The following is a 16,587-nucleotide window of genomic DNA, read 5'->3' as shown; positions in this document are numbered from 1 at the left end:
AATTAATGCAAATTGGCAACTTTTAAACTACAATTGTTCAATGTTAAGCAATCTTGGAATCTGTAGTTTGGTGAGGCACCAGTGCTCTTTGACAGAGCAGGCTAACCACGTTGTAAAAGTACAAACTCTAGGATTCCATCACATTGTGGCATGGCAGGTAACACTGTGTCAAATTGCATTAATTGTACAGTGTAGATGCACATTGATTAATAAAATACAAGATATGTCTTGAGAAACTTCAATTTTTGTTTTTAGAAAGTGGCGTTTTGGGAGGATTGCCCATGAATCAAGTCATAATCTGGTTCACAGCAAGTTAAAGAAAAACAGCATCTGGAAGTGGCACGAAGACACAGAAAGAGATCACATCGCTGATGGAGCAGCTGGCAGCCCAAGTAGGGAATATTCAGGTTAATTAGAACTTTCTTGAAGATGTTTTGAACAGTCATCCCAATTTTACTGACAGCTAAGGAAATGTTCCCTCTGGATTCAAGCTGAGTTCCAGATGCAATATATTTTTTAAAAAATAAATGTGAATGATTAGCCTTCGTGGCAGGGAGGTTCATTAACTATTCCGAATAACTGAACAAAATAATACTAGGAAGCAGCTTTTGGACCATCTGTTTCTGTATACTACTTGAGAAGCCAGGCAACAGCATCCCGACCCAACAATGATTTCATTGTCAAACCTCTCTGGTCAAGCCCGTCGCCAGGATTTTGATTCGGGGGGAGCTGAGTTTGATTCGGGGGGGGGGGGGGGGCTGAGTCTGAGTGAAAGAGGGTCTACCCTAGCAAACCTTTTGTATCGTTACCCCAATATCCCCATGCATATGGGATATATCGAGCATGGCGATCAGATCATGATATGAATAAACATAACAGTTTAAATAGTGTACCAGTAAGGTCTTCTTGCAGACCACCATGAGAATTTGGGGGGGGGGAAGGTGCTGAAGCCTCTCAAGCCCCCCCCCCCCCCCGGCTACATGCCTGTCTCTGGCCAAAACTTTTGTTGTAATGTTCCTTAATGAAAACTTACCCCTCTATAAATGAAATTCATTGGAACAAGGCCTGCCTTCAGGGGCAGTACTTGTTGGCCTGATAGGTATATTGTGTCCAAATTTGGTGTCAATTCGTCCAGTGGTCCAGTGGTTTTTGAGTTATGCTCATCCCACAAACAAACATTACATTTTCATTTATATAGATTAATTAATGTTATTATAATACAACAAGAAGAACAGCAATGGCACTTTTCTTTGTACTGCATTTTGCTTTGGGTATATATTTTTGCCATCTCTTGAAGGCTGCCATCTCTTGAAGGCAGTTCATTAGATATTTGAAAATGCAATCCACCGGAAATCACCCGTCTAAGAAATCAGCATGAAGGGAGAAATAATATATAAATATATACATACTAGATTTTTTTTCTTCTCTTCTTTTTCCTTAAAGAAGAAATGAAATGAATAATATAACAAGCAAGGAAGAAGTAAGAAAACCCAATATTTTATTTTCTATCATTTTTTTTCTTTTTTCTTTTCTTTTTCTTTTTTCTTTCTTTTCTTTCTCTTTCAACCCATTTACCCCCTTTTCCCTCTTTCCTTTTTCTTTTACTGCATCTATCAAAAAAAAACTTTAATAAAATTATTTTAAAAAGAAAAGAAAATGCAACCCACCAAGATATTAAAAAAATATTAAAAATTAGAATGAAGTTGGATCCGGAATACTTCCTATTAGGTATGTTGGATTTGGAAAACGAAAAAATATATGTACATCAGTGAGGATAGTGTGCGCAAGGAATTGGAGGCTTAAAGAAGTGCTTGTGATAGAGGACTGGCAAAACAAGATATTAGAAATAATGAGTATGGACAGACTTACATATTGAGTAACACCTAATCAAGGGTTATCCAAAAAACAGACAAACTGGGATCTAGTAAAAGACTATTTTAAACAATTAAAACTAGTTAAGAATATAGAAGAGGAGAAGTGGAAATCAAAAGAGCAGTTTTTGAGACATTCAATGGCCAGACTGGGGATTATAAAGAGACACAAAAAAGCCAAGATGATGAAGACAAAATCGAACACCAAGGAGTGGATGGAAGTCATAGACTAAACTTCTTGTTCATTTTTATATTATTATATTATTATTATTATTATTATTATTATTATTATTATTTCTCTCTCCTTAACTTATCTTTCTTTCTTTGTTATTCGAATTTTTATCTAAAGGTAAAAGTTATCCTGTTGTTTCACAATAAAAAAGATTTTGTTTTTACAGATATATTTGCTTTTTATATTACATTTTAAATGTTGAATTGTTTTTATAATTGTTTTAACTGTATTTTGATATTTGTTATGCCATCAAATCGCTGAAGACTGAACCGCCTTGAGTCGTCTCTGGCTATATATGGACTAGCCGTCCCTTGCCATGCATTGATGTGGCCCAATCTGTGTATATGTATTGTGTGTGTATATATATTTGTGTATAGGTGTATATATGTCTGTTTGTGTATATATGTGGTTTTGCGCATGTGTTGTAATGTATTTTTGTTTCTTGGCTTTTAAGTCCCTTCCGCTGTGTTTTTGAGTGTTTTATGAGTGATGGTTACTTGTTGGCCTGATAGGTATATTGTGTCCAAATTTGGTGTCAATTCGTCCAGTGGTTTTTGAGTTATGCTCATCCCACAAACAAACATTACATTTTTATTTATATAGATTAATTAATGTTATTATAATACAACAAGAAGAACAGCAATGGCACTTTTCTTCGTACTGCATTTTGCTTTGGGTATATATTTTCAGTTACAAGCTGGCCAAAAAATGCAGTGTATTACAATGTAATGAATTGTAATTGAGTCCTTCTATTCAGTGATTTTTTAAAAAAAACTAACAAAGAAAATCTGTTTTGTTTAGTTGGTTTATTTTTAGGTAGGTATGAAAATATTTCAAGCCTGAATTGAAGCATGCAACCTAAGGTTCCCAGGTGGGGATAACTAGATAAGCACCTAAGTGTGTACAGTATATTAGAAACATAATTCTGTTTTGTGAAAAAGACTAGTACTATCTGAGTATTGTATCTATGCTTTCAACTCTTTCTATTGGGTGCTAGAGGGGTGAGAGAGAGACTTTTAAGAGGAAAAAGCTTTCAGAAGCTATTTGGAAGCATTTCTGTGTGTCTTGAACAATAATTATAGTGATGCCGCTTACCTGCTGAGGTGGAAGTGTGTGAAATAGAGCTCTCTTCACATTCCTAACACTAAACTGTATTATTTTCTGTCTGAACACCTGCCTCAGAGCAGCAGGGGAAATGGCTCAAAAAAGCACAAAGTTTTTTTTTTTTTTAGTGCAAGACTGCGGTAAACAATTGGTTTCTTTGGAAGGATCTCTTTAACTTCAAACCCGTATCTTTTCTGACTCTGCTTGACAGTTGGAATTGGAAACTTCTTGGGCTCAGCTGTTACTTTAAGATGCTTCCCTAACTATATTGTCCTTCTTTCTTCTCAATATACTTCCAAGAGGGTTTCTATATTATATAAATTAAATAAGCTTCTTGGGAAGATATTGCAGGATGAGCACATGGAATTCCTTCATACTGATTCAGGTCCCTTCTATACACGGCCATATAAAATCCAGATTATCTGCTTTGAATTGGATTGTATGGGTCTTCATTCTAGTTCAAAGCAGATAATCTGGATTTTGTATGGCAATGTAGAAGAGGCCTCACGTCATTAGTCCATTTAGTTCAGGAAGAAGAAGAAGAAGAAGAAGAAGAAGAAGAAGAAGAAGAACAACAACAACAACAACATCAACAACAACAACAACAACTTTATTTTAATACCCCGCCTCCATCTTCCCGAGGGAACTCAGGGCGGCTTACATGGAACGAAGCTCAGGGCAACATACAATTAAAAACAAAACAACAACATTAAATTAGCATAAAAACAGCATAACTATAATAAACAACAGCATAAGCAACAACAGACTCATGGGGGGGGGGGGAAGGAGGGAGGGAGGGAGGGGGAGGGAGGGGGTCAATATTTGAGACTATTTAAAGGATAGGCTGGTCAATAAGGTGGATAGAACGTATAGTAGCATAGGAATAGAGCAATTAAACAGGATCATTTCAGCTTAACTTAGAAGTGTAGTAATCAAATATAGGAATATAGATTCATGTCATGGTCAGAGACCATCTGTCAAAGGGGTCATCAGTCGAATGCACAATGAAACATCCACATCTTTAGTTCTTTACGGAATGTGGATAGGGAGGGTGCCAGCCTAATCTCTCTGGGGAGAGAGTTCCAGAGACGAGGGGCCATCACCGAGAATGTCCTTTCTCTTGTCCCCACCAACCGTGCCTGAGACGGGTATGGGAGTGAGAGGAGAGCATCCCCGGAAGATCTTAAGAACCATGTGGGCTCGTAGGGGATGATACAATCATGAAGATAGGCAGGTCCTGAACCGTTTTGAGCAGGGGTCCTCAAACTAAGGCCCAGGGGCCGGATACAGCCCTCCAAGGTCATTTACCCAGCCCTCACTCAGGGTCAACCTAAGTCGGAAACAACTTGAAAGCACAAAACAACAACAACAACAATCCTATCTCATCAGCCAGACCTGTTAATTCTTTGATCATATCTTGTTTCATCTTCTCTACATTCTTAGTTAGTATTTTTGTTTTGGTCATATTAATCTTAAGTCCTGCTACCATCCCAAATTGTTTTATCTTCTGCATCCATTTTTGTATATTTTTACACAGGTCCTCCATTATTCCTAAAACATCATCAGTGAAAGCTTGTATTTTATATTTATGTTTACCAATTTTGGTTTACAGCTTTATAGGTAATAATCTGCACCTTGAATTGGGACCGGAAGCTTATCGGTAGCCAGTGGAGCTGTTTGAACAGAGGGGTTGATCGCTCCCTGTTACTTGCTACAGTTAACAATCTGGCTACCGACCTTTGCACCAGCTGTAGTTTCCGAACCGTCTTCAAGGGCAGCCCTACGTAGAGTGCATTACAGTAGTCCAGTCTTGAGGCAACAAAGGCATGGACCACCATGGTCAAGTCAGCCTTCTCAAGGTATGACCATAGCTGGCGCACAAGCTTTAACTGTGCAAAGACCCTCCCAGCCACCTCCAACACCTGAGCATCAAGCGTCAGCGCCGAGTCCAGGAAGACTCCCAAACTGCAGACCTGTGTCTTCAGGAATACTTATATTGCCTGGCTCAGGGAAGGGTTAGAAACCTATTTAGCGTCAAGGTTAATGGGTTCCAATAGATTCCAGAGGGATTTGGGATATTATCCGCTGTCATGGCTATTATGGATCTGGCCATTTGGAGATGACATGGCAGCTGATACAAATGTTCTAAGCAAAGCTGGGACAAGGTTTAAATAAAAATGAGCTGAGAGAAGTGAAGCAGGGAGAAGCTAGAGCTTAAGCAATGGAAGACTTGCAAGGATGCCAGTTGAACATAGATTAAAGATAATTACCAAGGGCTGACTAACATGATGGCAAAGAAGTAGATTTCAGACAACATTGCATCTTCTCAATATTAAGTAGTGGAGTTTGTTCAAGTGATTCATGGCATGCTGTTAATCAAGGCCAGGGAGAGGAATGATGGCATGCATATCCATAATATTTCTGTATCTGTAACACATGTTTGGGAATTCATTAATTTGGCTGTTCTCCTTTAGCGGTTTTATTAATTGTCTTTGGTACAAAAAAACATTGCAACCTTGGTAGCTTGTTTTGACAAATTTGTCAAGCACTTCAAAGGTAAAGATGTGTCAAAACTTGGATTTAGCAGTCAATGCAGCCCCACTAGTAGAGGTATATATAGAACTGACCGTTATAGTTTTATTGAACAATATTTGCTTGGTAGTGCCAAGGATCAAGAGGTGTTTTGTCAAAACTTAGTCTGGATCTACACTGCCAGATTGTCAAATAAAATAATCCTGATTATCTGCTTGGAACTAGCTGATATGAGTCAACCTTTGTTCCGTGGGGTCCCAAAGGGGTCAGTATTGTCCCCCATGTTGTTTAATATCTACATGAAGCTGCTGGGAGAGATCATCCAGAGTTTTGGAGTTCAATGTCATCTGTACTCAGATGACATCCAACTCTATCACTCCTTTCCACCTACTGCTAAAAAGACTGTCCGGTCTTGAACCGGAGCTTGGCAGCTGTGATGATCTGGATGAGGGTAAACAAATTGAAATGGAATCCAGATAAGACAGAGAAAATCCTGATCAGTCAAAACACTGATCAGGATATAGGGTTACAGACTGTGCTGGACAGGGTTGCACTCCCCCTGAAATCACAGGTTCATAGCTTGGGAGTTCTCCTGGATTCATCACTGAGCCTGAAATCCCAGATCTTGGCAGTGGCCAGGGGAGCTTTTGTACAATTAAAACTTGTGTGCCAGCTGCGCCTGTACCTTGAGAAGTCAGACATGGCCCTGTTATCCATGCTCTTGTCACATCTCAAATAGATTACTGAAACGTGCTCTATGTAGAGTTGCCTTTAAGGACTGTTAGAAGCTTCAAGTAGTCAAATCGATGGCAGCCAGATTGCTCACTGGAGCAGCGTATAGGGAACACACAACCTCCTTGTTACGCCGGCTCCACTAGATGCCGATCGGCTACTGAGCACAATTCAATGTTCTGGCTTTAGCCTATAAAGCCGTAAACCAGGGGTCCTCAAACTTTTTAAACAGAGGGCCAGGTCATAGTCCCCAACATTGTTAGAGGGCCTGATTATAATTATAAAAACATGAATGAATTCCTATGCACACTGCACATATCTTATTTGTAGTGCAAAAAACACTTAAAACAATACACTAATTAAAATGAAGAACAATTTTAACAAATATAAACTTATTAGTATTTCAGTGGGATGTGTGGGCCTGCTTTTGGCTGATGAGATAGGATTGTTGTTGTTGTGTGCTTTCAAGTCATTTCAGACTTAGGTTGACCCTGAGCGAGGGCCAGGTAAATGACCTTGGAGGGCCGCATCCAGCCCCCGGGCTTTAGTTTGAGGACCCCTGCCCTAAACGGTTCTGGCCCAGCTTACCTATATAAATGTATCTCCATCTATGAACCACCTTGGAGGCAAAATCTTCTGGGGAGGCCCTGCTCTTGGCCCCATCTCCTTCACAAGTGCAATTGGTGGGTACGAGGACCTTCTCAGGGTGGCCCCTCAGTTGTGGAACTCCCTTCCCAATGAAATTAGATTGGCTCCTTCCCCCTGAAAGAAACTAAAAAACTAAAGAAACTAAAAACTTGGCTGTGGAACCTAACTTTTGGAGAGTAGCAGAGCGAAATAGGCAGCCATGAAGAGATTGTAACACAATTGGAACGGCTCCTGGAGTATGACTTTGGATCTTGTGTTGTTTTAACAGTTTATTTTGATGTACTGATATGCCATGATTTTAATGATTTTTTTTTACTGATTTTAATATATGGTGTATATTGTATTTGTATGTTTATGTTTGTTGTGGCATTCAATTGCCAATCTGGAAGCTGCTCCGAGTGTCCTCTTCAGGGTGAGATAGAGCAGAGCAAAAATACAGCAAACAAACAAACAAACAAACAAACAAATAATAATATGAATCTACACTGTCATATAATCCAGTTCAAAGAAGATAAGCTGGATTTTATATGGCAGTGTAGATTGGGCCTTAGTTCAATCCCTCTCTGATTGCCTTTTATGGCTTATTGTATGTAATAGCATGGGAGCTGGATCCATTAGGTCATACATCCTGGTTGAGAGAGAGGATAATTTGATATCAGTCTTCTTGAAGAAGCCTAACTGGGATCCAGACAAATGTCAGTTATAGGCCATTTGCCAAATCCTTTGGCAAGATGGTCAGGCTAGTTGTCAATGAACACCAGATGTGTCTACAAATGTGAGTATGTGAATCCATTTCAATTAATTATTTGGCTACTGTTTTATTATCCAGATGGAGGCCAAAAGGAGGCGCTAGACAGAGAAGGATAGTTCATTTTATGGGGAGGAGTTGGAGGAATAAAACACTTTCCCCCATTTTCACTGGTTATTTCCCCTCCCCAATTCCCATTTCATAAATGAGCGTTGTTTCCATGACTGCCACATAGGTGGGGGGAATAACGAGAAAACAGGGGGAAATGGTTTTACTCCATCAAACTCCCTTCCCCTGTAAAATGGACTGTCTTTCTCTGTCTAGCACCCCCTTTTGGCCTCCACCCAGATAATAGAACAGTAGCATTACTTGAATGTATATTTGTGGTTAACAATCAGTTTCTTAGGGCTCTCTTTTCAGGACCTGCCTAACTGTTCAGGACTTGCCTATCTGCATGACTGTATCCGGAGGTGGCCCTAGATAATTTTCAACAAACAGTATTCCCCCCCCCCCCCCCAACCAATCACTGATATATATTTTCTGTTCGTTGTGGGAGTTCTGTGTGCCATATTTGGTTCAATTCCATCATTGGTGGAGTTCAGAATGCTCTTTGATTGTAGGTGAACTATACATCCCAGTAACTACAACTCGCATATGTCAAGGTCTATTTTCCCCCAAGAGCCCCTCAAGAGCACCCCTGGGCAAAATCAACTATACTGCAAATGCTTACTTTGTGTAATGGGTTGAGCCGCCCCTGACTGTATCCTCCCTATGAGCACACATGGTTCTTAAAATCTTCCGGGGATGCTCTTCTCTTACTTCCACCCTGGTCTCAAGCGCGGTTGGTGGGGATGAAAGGGCATTCTCGGTGGTGGCCCCTTGTCTCTGGAACTCCCTCTCCAGGGAGATTAGACTGGCACCCTCCCTTTCCACATTCCGAAAGAAATTAAAGATGATGATGATGATGATGATGATGATTATTAAACTTTATTTGTACCCCGCTAGCATCTCTCGAAGGATTCGATGCGGCTTACACAGGCAAGATGTGGATGTTTCGTCATGCATTCGATTGATGACTCCTATGACAACGACCTGTTTTGTGACCTTAATCATGATTTAATCTGAATTTCTATATTACATTTCTACTCATATCTGTAAGCTAAGCTAAATTAATCCTGAAATTGTTTAATTGCTCTGTTTCCATGCTGTTTCCTATACTATTATATGTTTTCATCCACCTTATTGAACCCTTTAAGCAATTTCGCATACTGGCCTCCTTCCCCCCTCCAAAATTAGTCTGTTGTTTCTTGATGCTTTGTTTACTACTGTTATGCTGTTTTATGCTATTTTTAATTTGAAATGTGCTATTGTTCTGTTTTTAATTGTATTCTACCTGGGCTTGGCATCATGTAAGCTGCCCTGAGTCCCTTCGGGGAGATGGAGGCAGGGTAGAAAAATTAACTACTTCTCCTTCTCCTTCTCCTTCTCCTTCTCCTTCTCCTTCTCCTTCTTCTCCTTCTTCTTCTTTCATTTAAATGTCATATGTTTTCTGTGTTTTGCTTGACAGTTTGACTCAACCTCCAGTCAAAATCAGTCCTCAGGCTAATTTTGCAGCATGTATATAGAAACAGTTTGGAAAAATGGCATTGTGGAAGTTGCCCAAAAATGTAATCTATCAAAGTGATGGATGCATTAGCGGTTTAGGCTAGAACTATGGCACAAAGAGAAACCTATTTATCTATCTTAACTATCAATGGGTTGAAAATAGAGTAAACTTCAAAGAAAAGGTTTGATCAACCTTCCCTCTACTCCCAAATATAGTCTTACACAGCTGTTTTTCTCTTAAATACTCCACTCAAAACATTTTCTGGAGATTGTTTCACATATCTCCTATGAGATTTCTACCTGGCTATTAACCATTGAATGCTTCTTGTCATTTTACACTATTTACATTTCAGCTTTACTTGTCTATGCTGTAAAAAGGTAATCTATGACTGGACATGATAAAGACAAATAATCCGAGTGTAAACAGCTCTCTGTATACCTTTTAAAATAGGATTGCAATGATAAGAAAATAATACTGTTAATAAATACAGTACTTATTTACTTTTGGCGACTGCAGCTTAAAGCATGTTTTGATGCATTCACTTGATAAATCACAATTCCTTATGACACTCCTCAAACACTCAACCAGATAACAAACAATGAAAATAATTCCAGGATTACAGCTTGCACTTCATGATGAGTCATTGTAATAGAAAGGAAACATGATAAATCTTTTTTATTGTACAGTACAATCAATAATAAATCGGCTAACTTAACAAATGTTTCCAACCACTTGTGTAATTAAACCCAATGGTGTTAAATGCTGTTCATTTTGGAAAATGTTAACACAGAGGCACACAGAGGCATACATCATTTTGTAAGACATTAGCTAGCTCATGCTGCATTTCCATAATGATCCTTACATGCGTCAGAAAAATTAGCTGATGTTAGCTGCTGGGTAAGGCAAACAAGGAACAATGCTGATGAAGTAGTCTTTGAGTAAATTCATGGATTACTTTTTAACAGTGGTACACAGAATGTACTTGACGCCCAACACAGATCACAGAGTTGTTCTTGAGGTCCTTCTACACAGGTTATAAAACATGGAAGAAACTGGAATAAAAGGGGTGGCAGTGGCTAAATGACGTTTAAGGAAAATGTGTGCCGATTCGGATTAACAGCTGAAAAACACGTATTAAAAAGGTGTAGTTAAAACCTGATTTTGACTGAAAATGCACATATTCTAATTTAGATCCATGGAACAATTGGACAATGTGATTGGAAAATGATTTTTAATAATGAGACGCTGAGGACTTGTGTTTTTATTGTTTTTATTGTTTCAACTGTTTTTATATGGCCTATATGATGTGTTAATGTTGCAATTATATTTTATGTTGTTGGGGGCTTTGATTGCTGACTGTAAACTGCCTTGAGTCACCTTCGGGCTGAGAAAGGTGGTATAAATAAACAAACATTCTCATCCCTGTATATCTCTGCAGTCAAAGAAAACATGTGACTTTGTTCCTATAAGCTGGTCTGGACTGCTCAAGGGCATGTCTGCATTTTATAATCCTGAAAGAGCTGATCAAGGCTGCAAACAAATGGAGCCATGGACACACAGGTGGCTAAATGGAAGCACAATTGGAAAGCAATTACAATGAGAACTTTCTGCAACCATTCCTTTGTTATGTTTATGAAATTAAACAGAGCTTGAATTTACAGAAAGGTGAGGAGAGATAAGAAATCTACTTGTGTGCTCATTTAGATATCTGCATCAGCCCATATGAAGTCCAGTGCATCTCAGAGTGTTAATTAAATTTCTGCCAGTTGTGCCCCATCCATTTTTCAGATTTCTAAAATTTCAGATTTCTAAAATACTATTACTGTGTTGTCTCTCATCCAAAATTGGGATTCAAGATGTCTTAAAATTTAAACCGTACAGAGATGAGACATCATATCTTTCTCTAAAGTAAACTGCACTTTTCAGAAATGATGTATACATTTGAGGAACACGGTCTCATGAGGGCCCTTCCAGACAACCCTATAATCCGGGACAAATAAGTCTGGCAATAAATCACAATACCTGACAGCAAGTGCAGACATAGAGCTGCCAGTCCTGGTCAATGCTCCCCCGGCATCCTGACATATTTGTTTGAAGCAAATTTTAGAAATCTGGAAAATGGATGGGGCCTGCATTAGGTCCTTGCTTCCCATTAGTATGCCATTGCTTTTAAAGTGTATATGTACATTTTTAAAGTTTAGTTACTCAAAGCTATACACTCCTGTTTTTAAAGTGTGTTCACTCCAACCTCTGGAGAGAGGGGCTCAAACTTATGGGGAAGTTGTGATGTTGGATACTCCCCCCCCCCCCCCCCCCACATTACAACAGCCCATACATTTAGGAGCAGGTAATGAATAGCATGACAAGACTTATGAAATTAGAGGAAAATATTCTTCTTTGGTGCAGTCCCAGGAAAACATTTTATATAAATATAAAGAAAACCAGGATCAACTATAACTTCCTCCTTCCCTGTACTACTTTAAATCTCTTTTCCTTCTGGAGCAGTTTCCTATGTTTTTTTTTCTGGCTGATGTACATCTGAATTGGAAAGCTTTCCACCTGATTCCCCGCTCCATTACCTGTACTTGTTCTGTGTGAATTAGTGTGCCCTTACTCTGACTTCTTGCTTAGAAACATCACTTGCTGGCTTGCCAAAGTATGATAATTAATTCTAGACTTTATCACTTGTGTAAAGATATATTGATTTATTCTTCCATCATCTTTATGCGGCATACAGTCTAATCACATTTGTAAAAACTGCATTTATATTGCACCATTTCGGAGATAACCTGAAACCAATTGGCTTCAGTCCCTTTACTATTTCTAATATAACAAAACTTGGAAAAGTAAATTGATTATAAGTTGGGAGATCCTTCAGAAGATGCCCTTTTTCACTTTTGGATAATTGTTTTACTGGTACACATTTAGGAGGAAAAAAGTACATATACGTGAAAACACTTTTCAGCTAGGATGGTAACTTCAAGATATTATAAGTTACAATTCTCCTTACAACTCATCAGATGAGGCAAACTGTAATCTAAGACAGCTGTAGGGCTTAAGATTCTTTTCACACTCCAATTGAACATCACTATAATTCTACTCTAATTGTCGTGGATATATATCCTATGAAATCCTAGGATGTATAGTTTAGGATGCCATAGTTAGAATTCTCTGCCAGAATGATTTCTCCCATCAATTCATTGCCCGACTTACCGGGTAAGGCCTGTTGCGGCAGGGGCGTCCTCCCGCCGGACGTGTCAGTAGCAGGGGGCTTCTCCTTCCCAGAAGCCCCCTGTGTGGTGGGAAGTTCTTCCCACCGCTTGGTCAGTGGGCCAATCAGTGGCCAGCCCCACCCAGCCCCTGGCATTGGCCAGGGGCCGGCCGCTCCTTTCGCCCACCAGGCCTGCTTCAAGTTCTCCTCCCACCCACCCTGCATGTTTTATGTCTTGGTAGTGTTGCAGTGGTTGTTCCTTATTTGTTTGTCACAACTCCGGTTGGCATTTGGCATGGGCCCTGGATCTGGTTTCTGCCCCTCTTCTACTGGCTGGGGAGGGAACATCCGGCGGTTCCCAGGGGTGCCGTGTTTAGTGGCCCGGTATTGTGCCGGTGGGCCCCCTCTTGGATTCTTTAGGTATCGGTCAGTAGTGGGCTGATCGATCTTGATCCAGAACCCATGCCTGGCAGCCAACCCTTTGTTCCTGTAATTAATAAATTAAGTTGTGGCCATTTTTACTCCATCTATGTGTCTGTGTCTTTCCTGGTTCTGTGGGCAAATTCAAAACACAGCTGCTAGGTTGGTTGCAGAAACACCCATATTAAACTTACTCCACTGGTTGCCAATTAGTTTCTGGGCAAAGTACAAAGTGTTGGTTTTAACTTTTAAAGTCCTACATGGTTTGGGTTCGGATTACCAGGTTACCTACAGGATCACCTTCTCCTGCACAATCTGCTTTCTAGGACACTTAGGTCCTCTGGTGGACACTTACTCTAACCATCCAGAACTTGACTGGCAGTTGTCACTTGGAGAACATTTTCATCAGCCACCCCACAACTTTGGAATGACCTGCTAGAAGAGCTCCGACGGCTACATGAGTTGTCAGAATTTAAAACACAACTGAATCTCTTCTGGCAGGTCTATCCAGTCAACTTTCAAAAAAGAGTTTTGATTTACATGCTATCACTACTATTGTATATGCCAATTCTGTATCTGGTGTTTTTATCTATGTAAATTATTGTATATATTTTATGTTTATGCTTTTGCCTTTTTAAAATAATAATCGTTATTAAATAATTGATTTACAATTAAAATATTAAAAAAAGAAAACAAAAAATAAAGAGAGTGAAAAAGAGAGAGGAGAAAAGAAAGGGAAAAAAACAAAAGAAGATAAAAAGAAAAAAAAGAAAAAAAACACAAACAAATAGACACGGGAGTTGTTTTGACTTCCTGGTATCTTCTAGAGATCAAATTTCTATTCTTTCTTTCTACTTCCTCCCCTCTGACTTCTTGTTCTTGTTTTGTTCTTTCCCTCTCATCTTGGCTTCTTATTTTTTTATATATTTGCCTAATTCTTCTTTGCTAAATCAAAATCTTTTTATTTCTTTGTTTGAAGTATTCGTTGACTTTTTCCCGATTTGTTTCTTCCATGTTTTTTCCTTTATTTCTTGACATAAAAAAGCTAAGCCTGTCCATATTTTTGATCTCCAATATTTTCATTAACCGCTCATCTTTGTCTGGTGTTTCTTTTTGTTTCATCTTCTTGCATAGCAAATCCTTGCTGCCGTTGTCATTAGAAATAATAGTTTATCCATGTTTTTTCTAGGTCACGCATTCCTAATAAAATAGTTCTGCTTTCCATGGGATACTTATCTTCAGTATTTTTTGTAATTCTTTCTGTACCTGTTTATGTTTATGCCTTTTTTGTACCCTTCCTTGAGCCTTCAGGAGAGGCAGGTATTAATTACAATTTGTTGTTGTTGTTGTTGTTGTTGTTGTACCTCTGACCATGGCAGATAAAGGGAAGTACCAGCACTACAACTGTGTAATCTGAAAGTGTTGTAGGGTGAGAGGCAAGAGTGGGATTTCCTGTGCAAAAGTGGATTTTCATCATTAGTATTTTGCATGTTATCTCAAATCCTAGAATTACTGCCATTCTGAGGGCACAGACATAAGGATCTAACTTACCTTTCAATCCTGTTGTTTATTTGTTCAGTCACTTCCGACTCTTTGTGACCTCATGGACCAATCCATGCCAGAGCTTCCTGTCGGCTGTCACCGACCCCAGCTCCTTCAAGGGCAAGCCAGTCACTTCAAGGATACCATCCATCCATCTTGCCCTTGGTTGGCCCCTCTTCCTTTTTCCTCCCATTTTCCCCAGCATAATTGTCTTCTCTAAGCTTTTGTGTCCTCTCATTCTCAATCCTACACATTGCAATTAAGAAAGTCTCTCACTTCAGTGAGATTTACTTCCAGATAAGTGATATAAAATGTCAACCTTAGCAATCCATACCTTATATTTTGGAAGAGAATGTAAATCCCTGCAGATGTTAAGATTATTGCTCTTTTGAAAAATGATTTTGCCAGTTTTCTAAAGCTGATGATGCAGTGATATTGCTTCTCTGTATACCAGCTCAAAATATTGGTTACGGCTTGCTATTTTAGAAGGCATCATCCGTGAAATGCGGTATGTTAAATATTGTTTCCAAGATTTAGAGAAATGTAAAATAGGAAGAATAATATATATTTTACAAGATTGTGAGCATAAATAATTTCCCTTCTTGATAGAACTTGGATAAAATTTTCTTTTGGAAGGCTACAACTTCGTTACATATAAATAAGTTAGGAAGTTGAAGAGATCAAGAGAAGGTGGCGAGACTATACAGAAGATCTGTATAGAATGGATAATAATATCAAAGATAGTTCTCATATCCTTCCCTCCAATGAGCAGTTGGGCTTTATTTCCTGAAGTATGGACTGGTTGGATCTTCTCGCGGTCCAAGGCACTCTCAGGACTTTCCTCCAGTACTTGTGGAGTACTACTGAAGTATTTTCTGCAGTGTCCATTGTAAACACTGCACCTTGTTGCTAACAGGTTTGTATAAATGAGAGGCATTCAGAAACTTATTACTGTTTTTAATTTTTTGGGACCCTAACATGAGGGAAGGTGACCCCATTTGGAGTTGAGACCCACAGTTTAGGAAGCAGTGCTTCTTAAAAGGTACTTTGTAACTGTTTTGTTTATCCTTATGTGACATACATAGTAATGCACGTTAGGTCTGACTTGGCAAAAGCTCTTCTTAAATGTCATAGTAGCATGACAATGGCATCTGTTTCTTTACATTTGCTATGTAATGATTGCACAACTATGCCAATAAAATTGTCGAAGTGTAGGTAATCCAAATGTAAATTGAAAAAAAAGCTTTTTGCCTTGCAGCTTAAGAGACAATTGGTTTGTACGAACTACTGAATCATGAATATTTTTCATATTTAGCATTTCAACAGGAAATTGCATGTTGTTTTCCATTATGCTCTGTTTCATACAAATATAGAGAAACGCATTCAGGCTGAAACAAGATGTTATGATATACATGAGGCTGCTGTATAAAATAACTGCATGTCTAGTTCCTCCTCCACAATTTCTAGTGTAAGTTATTTATGTTAAGGTTTGCTTTTGCTGCTCCTGCTTCATGGCACTGCATTTTCTCTGTTCAAACTTGTGTTTCTTTTCCTGCCCCCGACTTGCCCCTCCGGATCTAGTCCAGGATGGGATTATGGAGATTTTCAATAGGTGTCAGCACCAGAGACAAAAGACAAAGCTTATGTGAATATACACAACTGAATAGGAAACATATAACACAAAACAGATTTCATTCAGGCACATCTCCTACCTGATATTTCTGAAACACCTGGATGGTTTTCTCAGAACCTGACCTTAATTACATCTCTAAAGAGTTCTTGCTTTCCTGGGGGAATTTCCTCTCAGTTGGATATCCCCTTCCCCAGCTTTAAAGCCACATAAATTATATACTTCAAGTTTTTTTGGGCACCCAGGAATATGTCTAAGGTTGTACCCCAGTTTCTGTGTATATATCTATGAGTCCTCTCCCCACTTAGACT

Source organism: Anolis sagrei, chromosome 5 (assembly GCF_037176765.1).
Source record: "Anolis sagrei isolate rAnoSag1 chromosome 5, rAnoSag1.mat, whole genome shotgun sequence".
Lineage (NCBI taxonomy): Eukaryota > Metazoa > Chordata > Lepidosauria > Squamata > Dactyloidae > Anolis > Anolis sagrei.
Note: the sequence above shows the minus strand (reverse complement) of the source record.